This window comes from Ctenocephalides felis, unplaced genomic scaffold, assembly GCF_003426905.1.
Source record: "Ctenocephalides felis isolate EL2017-DRISC unplaced genomic scaffold, ASM342690v1 CF-g0.4_SCAFFOLD_02538, whole genome shotgun sequence".
NCBI classification, from domain to species: Eukaryota; Metazoa; Arthropoda; class Insecta; order Siphonaptera; family Pulicidae; genus Ctenocephalides; species Ctenocephalides felis.
This window is the reverse complement of record NW_020538692.1, coordinates 75,994-94,043: the sequence shown is the minus strand read 5'-3', so window position 1 is coordinate 94,043 and position 18,050 is coordinate 75,994. Positions and strand designations below refer to the sequence as shown.

Here is an 18,050-nt window from a genome sequence, read left to right as displayed (position 1 = left end):
ATTCAATCTGCCATACATATACTGTATTTTATATTATTTTAATTTCTGTCACATCTCAGCTGCTTTTTGGCAATAATAATGTAGACATTTTATTTTTTTTTCTAATTATAAATTTATTATACATATTCTAACATTGTTTAGGTTCATAAGTAAATTGAATTTTTTGGCAGATGATAGTTTTCATTTGTTTTCAATGTAAACAATGACATGTCGTTTTTTTACATTTTTTTTCATTTATTTCTACAATATTGCACATACATCCTAGAAAATTTCCTTAACAAACTTCAGAAAGATTTATCAAAATCCGAATAATCGTTTAGAAGGAGTATACAGTGAGTGCTTGTAATCTAATATGAACGTTATATAATAGCAATGAAGCTCAAGTTGATTCTACGTTTTAGTTTGAAAGCGTTTGCATGAAAAAAAGAAAAGGGCTGTTTTTAAAGTTTTCCCGGCAATTATTCGATTTTTTCTCGCCGTAAGAACCATCCTCGTACTTCAACGAACATTTTAAAAAAAGAATTGGTCAAATTGGTATAGGCGTTGTTGAGTTATGCGCTTACCAACACATTTTGCGATCCATTTTTATATATAAGATAAACAGATTATTATATGAGACAATACATATGATAGTAAATTTAAAATCTTTTTGCCTAAAACTTTCTAATATGGCCATTATACGAAGATATAACACACAGCATATTTCCAAAAACTTTCTTTCCGGCATTAAAAGCAATTACGGCATAAAAGTTCTACATCATATGCAACTTATTACTATTAATCATTAGAAAGCTTAATATATAGTTTCATGTAAGAAAGATATGGCTATGTTCTGGTTTGTATCTGCACTTCTAAAAATTGAGCTCCAGCATATATTCCTACATCTGTTGCAGGTGTTAGAAATGTGAAATTAAGTTTTTCAGGCGTCATTTTATTTATGCATACAATGAGTACATTTATAGTTTCTTCTTTACAATCACTCTTTTTAATTTTTTTTTATTTGTGCTTCTTCATTATAGTCTAATAAGATAACATTATTTGGTCAATTATTTAATATAGAAAATATATAAGATTTATATAAGAACTTTTGAACGTCTGTTTCATTCACATTATCTAATCCTAGGGCGTTTTCTGTTCGAGTAAAATTCTATGTTCGGTGTCTTTACTCTAAATTTCGGATAATCGGTTCACAATTTGCGTTAGAGGTTTTCGGGTGATTTTAATTAAGCGCTTATTTTTTCTTTAATAATTCTCCCCCCAAAATGCAGATAAATCGCTCAAAGAAAGTTGAAAATACTCTGCATCATCCGCGACGTGAAGTAAACTAGTTGGTTTGGTATTTAGCCTTCAGGCAAGTTACAATAACTTCCCGATATGTGTAAATAATCGACTTAATAAAAAAAAAATGTGTAAATAATATACTTCATCAATCCTACTTTAAAAAAAAAACGATAATAATTTTAACAAAGTGTGACGAATTTTTAAAATTAAACTACTTGTCGTAAGGCCGTAATATTACAGTAAGTTCTATAAGACCATGATCTATATCGCCAAAAAAAGTTCCATGAAAATCGGCTTAAATTTTTTTCAACAGTTAATTACAAGAAAACGGCTCGGTAGATTTTCACCTAAAATTAATCAGCATCATTCCCAAATGATATCTTTCGAACAGTTTTTGATTTTTTGAAATCGGTTCGGTAGGATGAGCTTAAATGTGGACGAAAATTTAACACTTTTCTTCAACATTTAATTACAAGAAAACGGCTCGGTAGATTTTCACCTAAAATTAATCAGCATCATTCCCAAATGATATCTTTGAAACAGTTTTTGATTTTTTGAAATCGGTTCGGTAGGATGAGCTTAAATGTGGACGAAAATTTAACACTTTTTTTCAACATTTAATTACAAGAAAACGGCTCGGTAGATTTTCACCTAAAATTAATCAGCATCATTCCCAAATGATATCTTTCGAACAGTTTTTGATTTTTGAAATCGGTTCGGTAGGATGAGCTTAAATGTGGACGAAAATTTAACACTTTTTTTCAACATTTAATTACAAGAAAACGGCTCGGTAGATTTCCACCTAAAATTAATCAGCTTCATTCCCAAATGATATCTTTCGAACAGTTTTTGATTTTTTAAAATCGGTTCGGTAGGATGAGCTTAAATGTGGACGAAAATTTAACACTTTTTTTCAACATTTAATTACAAGAAAACGGCTCGGTAGATTTTCACCTAAAATTAATCAGCATCATTCCCAAATGATATATTTCGAACAGTTTTTGATTTTTTGAAATTGGTTCGGTAAGATGAGCTTAAATGTGGACGAAAATTTGACACTTTTTTCAACAGTTAATTACAAGAAAACGGCTCGGTAGATTTTCACCTAAAACTAATCAGTATCATTCCCAACTAATATCTTTCGAACAGTTTTTGATTTTTTAAAATCGGTTCGGTAGGATGAGCTTAAATGTGGACAAAAAGTTTAACACTTTTTTTCAAATTACAAAGAAACGGCTTGGCAGATCGTTGCACAAAGCTGACAAACGATAGTCCTCACCGAAATACACCGAATGGCTTTTAAATTTCTAAAATCGGTTCAGGCGTTTTTGAGAAAACGTCGATCAAAAGTCTAATTTTGACAAATGCCAAAAAGACCATACTGATTTTTGCAAACTTTGACGAATTTTTAAAGCTGAACCAGTTGTCGTAGGGCCGTAATATTTTAGTATGACCTAGAAAACTATGGTATCTATCATCAAAAAAATAATCATAAAAATCGTCGATTTTTTTTTAAAAACGTTATTACAAGAAAACGGCCCGGCCGATCTTTACCAAAAACTAATCAGCACGATTCCCAACCAATATCTATCGAATGGTTTTTGAATTTTCAGAATCGATTCAGAATTGCGGGCTAAAACGTGGACGAAAAATTTTTCAATTTTCTGCAATTTACAAAGAAACGGCCCGGCCGATCGCCGCACAAAACTCAGAGACGATAGTCCTCATCGAGATACATCAAATGGCTTTTAAATTTTTGAAATCGGTCCAGCCGTTTTGGAGAAAACGTCGATTTACGGCAAAAAATCTGTTCACACACACACACACACACACACATACACACACACACACACACACACATACATACTTTTTCCAAATTTGGTCTCATTCGATTCAGAATGGCTCGAAACGTCGAGAAAACATAAAATTAGCGATTCGGATTTTTTGATGAAAACATAAACTTCTCCTTCGGGAAGTTAATAATGCATGTTCAACACTTGCGATTTCTGATCGTACAACCCAATAAACCACAATACGTAATTAAAGCATTAATATAACGTAACAGGTGTTACGTCAAACATAGCGGGTTACGTAACCTAGGAGGCACACAGACGTTCCTATTTCCGCTTGTTACGTTACGCGAAAACGTAACGGTTTTGTTTTTGTTACGTTTCGAAATTGCGCGAAAACGTAGCGGTTTCGTCATTGTTCCGTTTCCAAATCACAAAATAAATGTGTGGGTGTCTTTAATGTTACTTGAAAATTTAATAAAATTTCCTGTAAATATTGAAATTCTTTTGAATACGAAGTGAAATAAAGAAATATATTGGCAAATTTTAGTAATATTACAAAATAAACTATGAAATGCATTATTAATTAAAGTAATACAATTCCTAAAAATAGTAATAAATTTTCTATTAACAGGACAGTAACAATTCATTATAAATCTTACTAGTTCAATACCCTACAATATAGTAATAAATTCCCTATTAACATGACAGTAATAATTCATTATTGATTAAACTAATTGAACACCTAACAATGGTAATAAATTTTCTATTAACATGACAGTAACAATTCAATATAAATCTAATTAATTTAATACACTACAGTATAGTAATACATAAATAAATTTACTATTAACATAACTTTTTTTATATATAATACTTTTAGTCTTTTTTCTATTAAATTAATCCTATGAATGAGAAATTATATTATGTTTGTTTTTTATTTTGTTCCCTTATCAATCTCTGCTTCCCAAAACGGAACCATTCGACAATTGCAATAAAATCTGATTCAGTCAGGTTTTCAACAGTATTTGTTAATGTTTCTAAAATTGAACCAACCAAGTTAAAAACATTATGAACAACTTGTGAATTTGAAACATTTGTATAATTTTGGGTAATCTCACCTTTAATTATATTCAATTTCAAGTTGTTAATAGGTATGTTGTCCTTTCTACTATACCATGAGCAATTCAACAGCTAGTTCCTTTGTGAAGGCTTTATTGAATGCGTTTCTGACATATTCCACTTTTTTTGTCCTCCTACTTTTAAACTATAATTTTGCTAAAATAAAAATATTGTAAGTTAGTAGTAAATCATCTTATTTATATAATTATTGTGAATACAATGTAAGTATACCAATTTTATAACATAGTCATCCTCTTTTAGTAAGTCCTCACAACAATTAATTTGTTCCTGTGTGTTCAAAGGAAACAATCCATTGAACATATTGTTATTGTCAAAAATTTGTGCTGAAGTCTTATTAGTTTTTCATTCACATTAATTAGAAGATATATTTTGTAACACTTGAAAAATGTGTTCAAGTGTTTTACAATAAAAATATCAATTTTATCTATATAAATCTGGCTCTTCGTAAAGTGTCTTGATAATGCAAACACAACTATGCTGTGATAGTAGAAAATGTTGTACATTATTCAATTTGGTACAGATTTCCCAAAATATATTTTATTGAAATCAATCTTGATTCGTCATTTCAAATATGTATAGACAAACGAATATGAAATTATGAAATTGCAAATTTCATTCATTTGATTCTTCAATATTCAAAATTGATATTATAAACCCTACTCAATTGTGCAAATAAGAATTACGTATTTGTAATTTTAACAAACAATTACACCTTGCACAGTTTTTATCTTACGATAAATACTAAAGCTCATCATATGTAAAAAATTTATTGATTTATGAATTTTTAACACAATAAGTCATCATACTAATAAAAATAGTTCAATTCCTTTGAGTTGCATCATAACTTTTGTAATTTTCGAATTTATAGCAAAATTATTAGACTGTACACAGTCTCTATATTGGCAACAAACAGATTTGCTGTGAAAATAAATAAATTGACTTTTCTAGTGATTCAAATTTGTCATCGGATTCCAAATGTTTTAACTATTTTCGAGGTCTGAAACTACACCTATAAAATCTAATCATATCATTCGGAATACTGCCAAAAGTTTCTTTTTTGTCCATATTCTCAAATACTTTTAAATTGCGCAATAAAAAAATTAGTTATACCTATGAATAAAATCAAAGCTGATGAAAAAAAAATTATACGAAACAATTCTTATATACATATTTGTATAGAAAATTTCATTTTACTTTTTAATATTTTGAGTCATTTACTAATATTGGCATAAAATTAATGAAATATAGTATTCAGTTGTAGATCTTGACATTTGTAGCACCTTTTCATTGATTAGAACATTAGATATTTTGATTCAAACGAAGACCTTGTAATATTTGTAGGATATTTGCACCACACTTCTAATTGATAATGAAGATGATTTGGAGCCATCAATTGCTAATTGGATGTGATAACAATATATGCACCATACTATAAGTAGAATATTTTCTCTTCACTAATGTTTCTTCTCACAGAAACTCAATATCTAATTATCTTTTGTGCTTTATCAGAATTTCTTTTTGTTGAACAGAAAGTCTTCTTTTACAAGAACATACAACAGAAAACAATATTATGTTCCTTTGCTTTTTTAAATTTATTGTGTTTCCGCAAATATAAAAATATAAATTGTTCCGTGCTAATAGTTTTTTTCATATTGCATTTACTGTCAGTTTAAATAAACAAGAAAAGTAATGACACATTAAATGCACTGATATGCGTTTAAGGTGCCGAACAAAACTAAACTGCTGGCAATATATGGTTTGAGACTTTGCATACACGAGATTAGGGGGCGTCCATTAATCACGTGAGCCAGTTTTTAAGCATTTTTGGACACCCCCCCCTCCCCCTTGGTGATACATGGTGATATTCGAATCGGTGATATTAGCGTTTTTTGTCAACTGCTGTAACTTAATGTCCATCGAAGCAATTTTCTTCATTAAGTAATCAAATTTGATATTTATATTCTGGCTTCCACCACTATTCACTACAATTTTCCCAGTGAAACAACTTGAATCAGTTTGTGTGCTACATTCACAAACTTGCTTCATTAAATTACGGGACTGATGTGACTGTGGAGTCAAATTATAGCCCACATTCGAAGGTGTATCACATAAGGGCTCTACGTCCTTATACGTGTTACACATAAGGGCGCTACGTCCTTATACGTGTTACACGAATTCGAATTCAATTAATGCTTCATGAGCAAAATCTAAAAGATTTTTTTACATAAAGTATTACAAAGATGCATATTTTTAAAAGAAATAATTGATACTCATATTTATTACTCTAAGCAAGAGATCAAGCACAAATAAAAATATGTTTTGTATTTCATCGTGGGTTATTTTACTTACTATCTTCAACATTTAGGTCTAAAATTTTGGAGTTTTTAAGTCGGCAACCTTTCTCCAAAGTTTCTTCTTCAGACATATAGTCGCTATCTTTAGCCTAAGTTCTCGCTATGAAATAAGAACCTAAGCAAATCAATTGACTTTAAACTGAAACTATATTGTTTTTTGGCTTTAACATGTACACTTACTGAAATATCGCCAATGAGATATCTACCGTCTTCCAAGATTCTTCATTTCTCGGCGGCACCAGCATTTCGTTACTTCACCATTTTCGTCTGTAATCAACCAGCTAACAGGTACTTCAGACCTGCTATTCTCCTTAAAAAAATTGATAAGAGCGTACGTATCATTATACGCTATAAAGCATTCTCTATAAAGCTTTTTATAAAAAGGTTACTTTTTATAAACATTCGAAAATCTTCTAAATCAAAATAATCACGTTTATGAGATGTTACTAATAATTTATATATGAGTAAAACAAGAAAAAATAATTGCATTACCTATTAAGAAAGATTATGTTTAAGATAATTAACGATTGCACAAACGAGAAAACTAATTAAAACGAAGCCAAGCCAATGAACGACGTAGATACCATGTTGTGACCATGTCAGGCTGACCAACGCTCGATAAATGGATCGTAGGAAATTGAATACACGCAAACCATTAAAGTGTTTATCCAAACGAAGGATTCAACAAATAATTTCGCAAAGAATGCAAGAATACAGAACATATTGCAATCAAGAAGTGAGCGAAGATAATATTGCACATACTGCATATGTAAATAGCAAGGTTATTGTAGAAAATAGTGTGGAGATTGCTGACATTGTCAACATGTCTTCAACGTCGTATAATTAATGATTTAGCATCATCATTCGGCCTAATTAGATTTAGCACCATAAATGGCAATTGCAACAATCGGTCAACAAAAACATTGATGCCGCTAAGTCAACAACGCTTCAGGATGATTTGCGTAATTGGGTAAACGATCAAAACATCACCTTGCGTAGCGTAAATCTATTACTAAAACTTCTTCGTAAGCATCATGGACTTGATGCTTTCCTTCCATGCGATGTACGAACATTAATGGGAACACATAGATATGCTACTGGAAGCATTCAGGTTTTTAATGGGGGTTCATGTGTTCATTTTGGCGTTGAAAGCTCTATTATTAGAGCAATGACAAAAATGTATCAAAACTGCTCAGTTAATATTAAATTACAATTGAATTGTGATGGTATGTCGATATCGCAAAGCTCTAGTAGTACGTTTTGGCCAACCCAGTTAATGATTGAGGAAAATGATAGCAAGACGTCTTCAGCCAGAACATCATTTAGCTTTATTATGCTTCGTCCCCACTGCACGAATCTGTGTGGCGAATCCTGTTCGCGACGCTCGCATGCGTTGGCTCTTGTGCGCGACGCACACTGCGAGCAATTTGACATTTGACGTTTAAGTAGATGTTTTTAAGTTGGTGATTGCGAGTACAGTTTGCTGTTGTTATTTCTTATATAAGTGTTAGTGAAAATTTGTTGAGCTATTAAAGCATAGTTAATGAAAGTAAAGGTGGATGTTATTAATAACGATAAATAATTTAATAACATGTATTCATCTTGTATTTATATTTCAGCTTAGAAGAAAACTGATCGGTTTATGTTCAAGCGTTTGATTCTGGGTCTCGAAATAAACTTTTTATTTCCAGGCTTGATCTTTACAATGTGTGACCGCAGGCCAGACTCGAATATCATTTTGATGGCATATTACAAAGTCTTCTGCAAGAAAACGCCGTTATTGGATGGCGCCTTTATTTAGAACCCCAAATTATGTACTTAGGCCACTAATTTCCAATGAAAACACTGGTCATTTCCGAAATTTTATGAGAATGTCAGTAGAAGATTTTCAAATACTTATTGATATGGTAGGACCCAAAATTGGAAAAAAGATACGTCATTTCGATACTGCATATCAGTCAAGGAGCAATTGGCTGTTACTTTAAGATTTTTGGCTACTGGGGATAGTTACGCAAGCTTACAGTGTTTGTTTCATATATCAAAACAATCGATTTCAAAAATTATTCCTCGCGTTTGTGATGCTTTGATATCATCGTTGAAACAATACATAAAAGTAAGAATGATTATATATGGGCATATAATCCTCACACACACACACACACACACACACACATATATATATATATATATATATATATATATATATATACTAGCTGACCCGGCAAACGTTGTTTTGCTAAATAAGGTGTATTCTAAACCATTTCTAGAGAATCAAAAATTTTAATACTTTAAGTGCATAAGGATGTGTTGTTTGAATGCTGTATACAATTAGGTATTATAAAAATAATAAACCCCATTAGTTTGTCTATATTTTGTCAATACAATCAAACTGCAAGTTTTATACACTTTCTATAGAAAACATCGTATAATCCAATCCGAGTCTTTTTTGGTCTTTCGGTTTATTAATTACTTTTCAAGTTTTTCAGATTTTTTTTGGATTCTGGATTTTATGTATAATTGTAAATAATACTACTGAGCTTATACAAAATTTTCAAATTTTGGCGAGGAGAGATAAAAAATGAATTAAGTATTTCTTCTTTGACCTGCTTTTTGAAAAGTTTCAAGTTACATTCGATGAATTAAAGTAAATTTAATAAAAAGTATATATGTAGAGCAGGGCGAGGCACAAAGGTCAAATATAAACCATAACAATTTATATCACAACAAATAAGACCTATCAAATGAACAATTATCTGACTACGTTCAGTAAACTGACTTCTACTTCATCATTGCAGAAATGTGCTTTTTTTTATGTCTTCCAAAATTTGTCAAGAAAACGCCGTTATTGGATGGCGCCTTTATTTAGAACCCCAAATTATGTACTTAGGCCACTAATTTCCAATGAAAACACTGGTCATTTCCGAAATTTTATGAGAATGTCAGTAGAAGATTTTCAAATACTTATTGATATGGTAGGACCCAAATTGGAAAAAAGATACGTCATTTCGATACTGCATATCAGTCAAGGAGCAATTGGCTGTTACTTTAAGATTTTGGCTACTGGGATAGTTTACGCAAGCTTACAGTGTTTGTTTCATATATCAAAACAATCGATTTCAAAATTATTCCTCGCGTTTTGTGATGCTTTGATATCATCGTTGAAACAATACATAAAAGTAAGAATGATTATATATGGCATATAATCCTCACACACCACACACACACACACACAACAGATATATATAATATATATATATATATATATACTAGCTGACCCCGGCAAACGTTGTTTTGCTAAATAAGGTGTTCTAACCAATTCTCTAGAGAATCAAAATATTAATACTTTAAGTGCATAAGGATGTGTTGTTTGAATGCTGTATACAATTAGGTATTATAATAATAAACCCCATTAGTTTTTCTATATTTTTGTCAATACCATCAAACTGCAAGTTTTATACACTTTCTATTAGAAACTCGTATATCCAATCCGAGTCGTTTTTGGTCTTTCGGTTTATTAATTACTTTTCAAGTTTTTCAGATTTTTTTTTGATTCTGGATTTTATGTATAATTGTAAATACTACTACGAGCTTATACAAAATTTTTCAAATTTTGGCGAGGAGAGATAAAAAATGAATTAAGTATTTCTTCTTTGACCTGCTTTTTGAAAAGTTTCAAGTTACATTCGATGAATTAAGTAATTTAATAAAAAGTATATATGTAGAGCAGGGCGAGGCACAAAGGTCCAATTTGACTTTGAGCAATATAAACCATAACAGTATATCACACAACAATAGACCTATCAAATGAACAATTATCTGACTACGTTCAGTAAACTGACTTCTACTTCATCATTGCAGAAATGTGCTTTTTTTATGTCTTCCAAAAATTTGTTATCTAGACCTTTTTATCCTATATGCGGGGTGACTGTAACGGGCAGGTGGCAAAAGGTTTAAATTTTAAAGGTATTTTACAAAATAATTACATGTTTAACTAATGCTAAAACTACCAACGAAAGAAATAACTTTATTATGGTGTGGGAGTCGTAATGATTATGATAATATATAAAATTAGAAACTCCCAGCATAATAAAAAAATATAAATTTATTGACTATCAAAATATTTCCAGATCAAAAATATACATGAACATGTCCAATTGTTTTTTTACAAATAAAAATCAGCCTGCTTGATATCGCCCACAACTCCCTGCCCAGTGTTGATCTCACAGTTTTAAAAAAAAATACAGGGAAACACGTTATAAAATGTGGTGGGAAAGCAGATTATAGCAGACCAGTGTTGTAATACTGGTCAATTACAATTTCCATGTTTCGTCAGCAGATCCACCGTATGTGGTGATTTGACCTGCATCAACTCCATATTCTGCATAATGTTCTCGATCTAATGGGTATTAGTTATATCAGAATAACTTAATGTTTAAATGCATAATTTATGGGTACAGTTTCCATTTCTGCAAGCGTTGCATTCGTATCTGATGAGTTCCGATCAGAGAAAGAAGTTGGCTCTTTATCCAAATCAGGATCATTGGTTTCTTTGACATAAGAGTCCAGAATTGTGGAATCCAATAAATTATGTCAAATTTTGTTTTGATTCGTCGTTGTCACCGATAATGGGAGGTAGCATTATAAGACGATTTGTTGAGTTAACAGAGAAAGAGAGGTTGAATTGCATTCCAATGAAAAGTTCAGGCTCCAATTTTTTTTTTCTGTCAGCAATAAACACTGAGGTCTGGGTATACCAAATGAGTAACCTCGGAAGTCGATCCAGATAGTAAGTGCGTTAACTATGATGGATTGGACTGGACATACCTTATAGGTCGTCACTGAAGACCAGTGATTATGGTGCTGCGTCAAAATCAATTTTTCTTAAATCTTCGAAAATAAAACTCCTTTATCTTCATCTCCATCGTCGTGAGTCACCATGTGGGAGTCGTAATGATTATGATAATATATAAAATTAGAAACTCCCAGCATAATAAAAAAATATAAATTTATTGACTTCAAAATATTTCCAGATCAAAAATATACATGACATGTCCAATTGTTTTTTACAAATAAAAATCAGCCTGCTTGATATCGCCACAATGGATTTTCAAAGATTACCGGTTATCTCCCCCATTTCAAAGATTATCGTTTTCAAATCAAGTTTATAGCTGGCTATACATCTTTTTTCCTCTACTTTCAAATATTGTTGTTGAACAATGTTTAACTTTACTGATTTTTGGCACATCGGTGGTGGACCTTTTTAATCCCGGACCTTCATAAATTTTAAACGCGGACTTGAAATAATTTCTCACCTTTGGATTGGCACGAATTTTTCAAGACTAAGACTGGCCAAATCGATTCAGCCGTTTTCGAGTTTTATTCGGACATTTGAAAGAGAGCTCCATTTTTATATATAAGACTAGCTGACCCGGCAAACGTTGTTTTGCTAAGTTAGGTATTTCTAAGCAACTTCTAAAGAATAAAAAAAAAGAATTCTTTATTTTAGGAGTGTAAGGATGTATAGTTTGAATGGTACAGACAATGAGGTATTATAAACACAATAAACTTCAAAGTCTACTTGTATAATAATACATTATATAATTCATAATAACAATATTCGTTTGATCATATTTTGTTTATACAATCAAACTGGAAGTTTTATACACTTTCTACAAAAATATGGTATAATTCAATCCAAGTCTTTTTTAATCTTTAGCCGTAGTCAATGTTCAGTTGGTCATTTTTGCCCCACACAGATGTAAGTTTTTAAAGTGTTGAATCTCACTCAAAATTAACATTACATTTTATAAAACAATTAAATAGTTAAAATTTATATTAAGGTCTCGTGAACTAAATCACAGTGCTCACAACCCAAAAAACTAACAACAAAAGGAAATACTTTTGTTATGGATTTTCAAAGATTACCGTTTATCTCCTGATAGCAAAGTCATAAGAATCAAGGTTATAGCTGGTTATACATCTTTTCCCCTCTACTTTCAAATATTGTTGTTGAACAATGCTAAACTTTACTGATTTTTAAGATATTGGTGGTGAATCTTATTAATCCCAGATCTTCATATATTACTATCCATTCTTCGATAAATTCATAGAAAAGATTTCCAGTTTATTCTTCAAAATTAGTGGAAAATAACCATTATTGAATTATATTTTACATTGCATTATCCAATGATTGTTGAAGTTCTTCATCTTTTTCAATTTGTAGAGTGATTCAATAAAACATGAACGATACCTGACTGTGTCTAAAATGCATGGATTTTGACATATTTTTTGAAAGGAATACCTTCAGAATTGTACTCATTTTCTGCTATACTTGTTCTAGTACCCGAACTGACCATACATTTAATTGAATGCGAGCATTATAATCAATTTTCAAAATATTTTATTCCAGAGAACTTGTAATTATGTGCATTGACATTTTTACAGATGTGTGTTCCAAAGTTCCATTATCAACCGAATCTTCTTATTTGAGTAGTGGTCTGTTATATCTGGGAATAAGTTATTCGACAAAATGTCCCCTTTGATCGAATCCAAATTTAGGTCTTTAATTTAAATAATCTAAATAGAATAATAATATAATCTAGAAAATATTTTATAAATACTAATGAATATAAAATTATGCAACTAAGACTGAGCCCAATCCGTACAGCCATGTTAACGTTTTACCCCGAATTGTATATAGCTATATAAAATGGACATTTCTTCTTTATGAATTTGATTGAACATATGTAAATTTCCAACATGAGTACATATTGTGATAAATTTCAATGTGTTTATTTTGATTTTCCTTTTTGCAACCGTGTATCCAAATTAGTGGCATCTTTGTTATCACCATGACTTGTATGTAGTATGCTCGGGAAGTAATTGAGATTTTTATGAATATGATTTCTGAAATTACTATCTGTGTTATAATCCGCTGTCTATTATAACTTGCAATAAGTGATTAGACAGAACGTCTATGGTGTCCCCTTCGATGAATTCCAAGTTTAGGATCTCAATTTGAATAACCTAAATGCAATAATAATATAATTCATAAAATGTTTTGGCAATTGTAAATAGATTGTACTGTAAATATTTGTAATGATTACTTCCATATCTAATAAATAAACTGCACTTATGTTGATGTCACATGTCATAATGCAATCTTCATAAGCAATTTTCAAGCAACTTTGTTTCCGAAGAACTTGTACTTGTATGTACACATAATTGAGATTTTTATGAATATGATTTCTAAAATTACTATCTGTGTTATAATCCAATTTTCTTATTCATATCGCTGTCTAAGGTGTCCCTTTCGATGAATTCCAAATTTAGGATCTCAATTTGAATAACCTATACGCAATAATAATATAATTCAGAAAATGTTATGGTAACACATTATTCACATTAAACCAATAAGTACTTGCACAGCACAGCGTTTGAAAAAATTATTATTTATTTTTTTCATAAGCAAGCCTTAATCAATCAATAATAATAGTATTATTTCAAGCTGTTGATAAAAGAATACAAATAGGCAGTGAGCAAACACTTGAGAATTAAATAAAAACCTCATATAAAATCAAATAAGCATTCTTATTAACATTTAAAAATATATAAATAATTAAATTTTAAAATTAAAAGAATAACACATAATCTGTTCCAACTTGACAACCATCTATTTGACACATGAGTAGGCGATACTCGATACATCTGTCATTTGAATAATATTGTGTGGGAAGCCATTTTGAATCAAGTGCTGTTTACCAAAAATTTTCAAATTAAAATGTAAAGTTTCTACGCGGATTTGAAATATTATCTCACCTTTTGGACAATCTTTGGATTGGCACGATTTTTTCAAGACTAAGACTGGCCAAATCCATTCAGCCGTTTTCGAGTTTTATTCGGACATTTGAAAGACAGCTCCATTTTTATATAAGATATATATATATAGATATATATATATATATGTGTGTGTGTATGTATGTATATATACTTACACAAAAATAACAATTTATTTAAGATGCCAGAAACGGCAGAAGAGTGGCTTGAAATTGCCTCAATTTATGAACGACGCTGGAATTTCCCCAATTGTATTGGTGCAATAGACTGCAAGCACATAAGAATTGATTGCCCCATTAATAGTGGCTCTGATTATTACAATTATAAAGGTTTTTCAGTATTGTTTTGTTTGCTGTAGTAGATGCTAACTATAATTTCCTAATTGCAGACATAGGATCCCAAGGAAGAATTTCCGATGGAGGCGTTTTTAAAAACGCCCTCATATCTCAATATATGAATAATAATTTGTTAAACCTCCCAGAAGCGACGCTACTCCCAGGTAGTCTGCAGACATACCCGCATGTGTTTATTAGTGATAGGGCATTGCCTTTAGCCACTAAAATTATGAAACCTTTTGGGGGGTTTCACAGCAAGAATACAAAGAAAGAAGAATTTTAATTATAGATTAAGTAGAGCTCGTCGGGTTGTAGAAAACGTGTTCGGAATAATGTCCTCAGTTTTCAGAGTTTTAAGAAAGCCACTATGTTTGCAACCCGATAAAGCTCAGAAAATTGTATTGGCAACAGTTTTTCTACACAATTTTTTGAGGGCAAGTAAATCTTCAAACTTATTGTACACACCGGTTGGATCTATAGATACTGATATAATGGGTCACATTGTCGAAGGTGAATGGCGAGCAAATCACGAAACAGCATTAAATAACTTTCAACCAGTTGGAAGGCCAGCTTCTGCCATAGCTAAAGATGTAAGAGAAGATTTTGCAAATTATTTTTTAAATGAAGGCGTAGTGACATGGCAAAATATTTACCAATAAAATGAACTTTCCTTTTTAAACAACTATCAACAGTGGATATATATAGAACATAAATTGTATTTTATAAGTATATAATTGTATAATTGTATAATTGTATATAAGTGTATAATTGCATTGCAACTGTAATTACAAAATGTGCATTAATAAAATCATATTCCACTATAAAACTATTTAATTAAAAAAAATTTACATAAACATATAAATTATGAGCTATTTAAGAAAGCCACTATGTTTGCAACCGATAAAGCTCAGAAAATTGTATTGGCAACAGTTTTTCTACACAATTTTGAGGGCAAGTAATCTTCAAACTTATTGTAAACAACCGGTTGGATCTATAGATACTGATATAATGGGTCACATTGTCGAAGGGAATGGCGAGCAAATCACGAAACAGCATTAAATAACTTTCAACCAGTTGGAAGGCCAGCTTCTGCCATAGCTAAAGATGTAAGAGAAGATTTTGCAAATTATTTTTAAATGAAGGCGTAGTGACATGGCAAAATATTTACCAATAAATGAACTTTCCTTTTTAAACAACTATCAACAGTGGATATATATAGAACATAAATTGTATTTTATAAGTATATAATTGTATAATTGTATAATTGTATATAAGTGTATAATTGCATTGCAACTGTAATTACAAAATGTGCATTAATAAAATCATATTCCACTATAAAACTATTTAATTAATAAAAATTTACATAAACATATAAATTATGAGCTAGTGTCCGGAAAAGTAACAAATTCGCTCAGGTTTTGTACCAAATCATCTGTTATTGGGTTCACAATTTTTGCTTTCTTCTTTTCAACGACTTTATTTTTGGCTTCACACAATACATCCAGTAATTGTTTTTCTATATTCATTCTGACGTCGGGATCGAACCATTATAAACTTTCGGCCATATATGGTACAAAATGGTTTTGTTTAGTAGGTAGTTGTGGTTGTTCCGGTTGTTCTTTAGGTTTATTGCATTTCATTATATACTGTAATAATTGAGTTTTTAACAAAGTATCCTTGTCATCCTCTGGCTTTTTTTTTTCTTTTTTTTTGGTGGCTATACAAATTCGTTATCTGACGATATAGTAGTTTCGCTATTCTGCAAAAAATAATGATATCGTGCAATTACATAAAGAAAATAAATGATTGAAATGATATAATTTTTTGCAGTAAAACTTCTTTAGGTGCGATTAGGGTGTAAATCAGAGTTAAATGCAACGAAAGTGCTTACTTACGACTTACCAATTCATCAATCGCCAACGGAGTCGTTCTCGAAACGAGTCGCGTTGTATATGTATGTATCATTGTCTTGTACGGCAACTATGTGAATTACAGAATATCGAATGTCAAGCCTACTACTACTATCATTAAGGTTATGTTGTCGACATCTAACTTTAATAAAAATTAAACGAAAATAAACAAAAGCGTAATACAGTATAACTTGCCAATAATTATAATAAAAAAACATTTAAAAATGTTTTGTTGTTTTTTATTCATAGTTGCTGTATTATATCTTTAAAGTAACTTCAATCGGAATTATTTTCATAGGCAAGATAGATTTTACTGTTGTATTTATTGCTACAGATACAGATATGTATGTGTATAGGTTGTTATTCAGCTAATCAAGATCTTGATTGATTGTTTACTGTTTTTAAAAACTAGGCAATTTTTTTAACAGCAATCAGAATACAAAGTATTCTATGAGCTATTGTGATGAATTTAACATATACACAAACATGCATACATTGATGCACACGAACATACTCACACGCACGTTAACAGAAAAAGAAATTATATAATAGTAATCACTTCAGCAAGTTTTATACTAATTGGCTCAGGTCCTTCCGCAATTTACTGGATAACTACACATTCTATGAACTAATGTGATGAAATTTTCATATACACAAACATGCATACATACATACGCACATACATTCACGCACACAAACTCTCGATAAAAGATTTATGAATGTTTAATAGCGGTCACTTCATCTAGTGATATCCTACTTAGATCAAATCCCTCGTCTATTTCTTCTTTAATCCTCTGCTGCTTGGAATTGCTAACAGTGGGGCCATTAGTGTGTTAGAATGATTTTCGAGCTTCCGGTGATAATTTTCACTGATAGATTTGATGACTTCATTGACGAACTGTATATTTAGATCATTATGGATCATCTGATTAGTTATGCACCAGAGAGCTCCTGTGATCATACGAGTAATTTTTGATTGCATCCGTTGTATAAGAGCAATATGTGATTTACTTGAGCAGCCCCAAATCTGAAGATCATAAGTCCATGACGGTTTAATTTTCATATTATAGATAAGGACCTTGTTCTCTAGAGATAATTTAGATCTATGTTCGATGAGCCAGCCGAGTTCTTTAACTCGCGTTTTCATTTGCTTTACTTTAGTCCAAATGTTCTTGAGGATTTTGATGATTATTTGCGTTTTGTTTGAGAACTATTTGAGAAAAGGAAACATTTGGCCGTATTGTGCGATTTCTTTTGTCCTTAGTGGTGGGAATCGCCGATGTTTTTCTGCTTGATATATTGGGCACCCTTTATAATTAGCTGGATGGTTTGAATCGCACAATGCACATCTTACGTTACTGTTAATTGGGTCCTTCCATGAGCAATCTGAAGTGAGATGAT

The 18,050-nt window shown here is 31.0% G+C and overlaps 1 pseudogene; it reads left to right on the top strand.

Moving 5' to 3' along the window:
• The first annotated feature begins 7,271 nt into the window (after positions 1-7,271).
• Positions 7,272-15,022, top strand: LOC113381055 (annotated as a pseudogene).
• Positions 15,023-18,050: the final 3,028 nt, after the last annotated feature.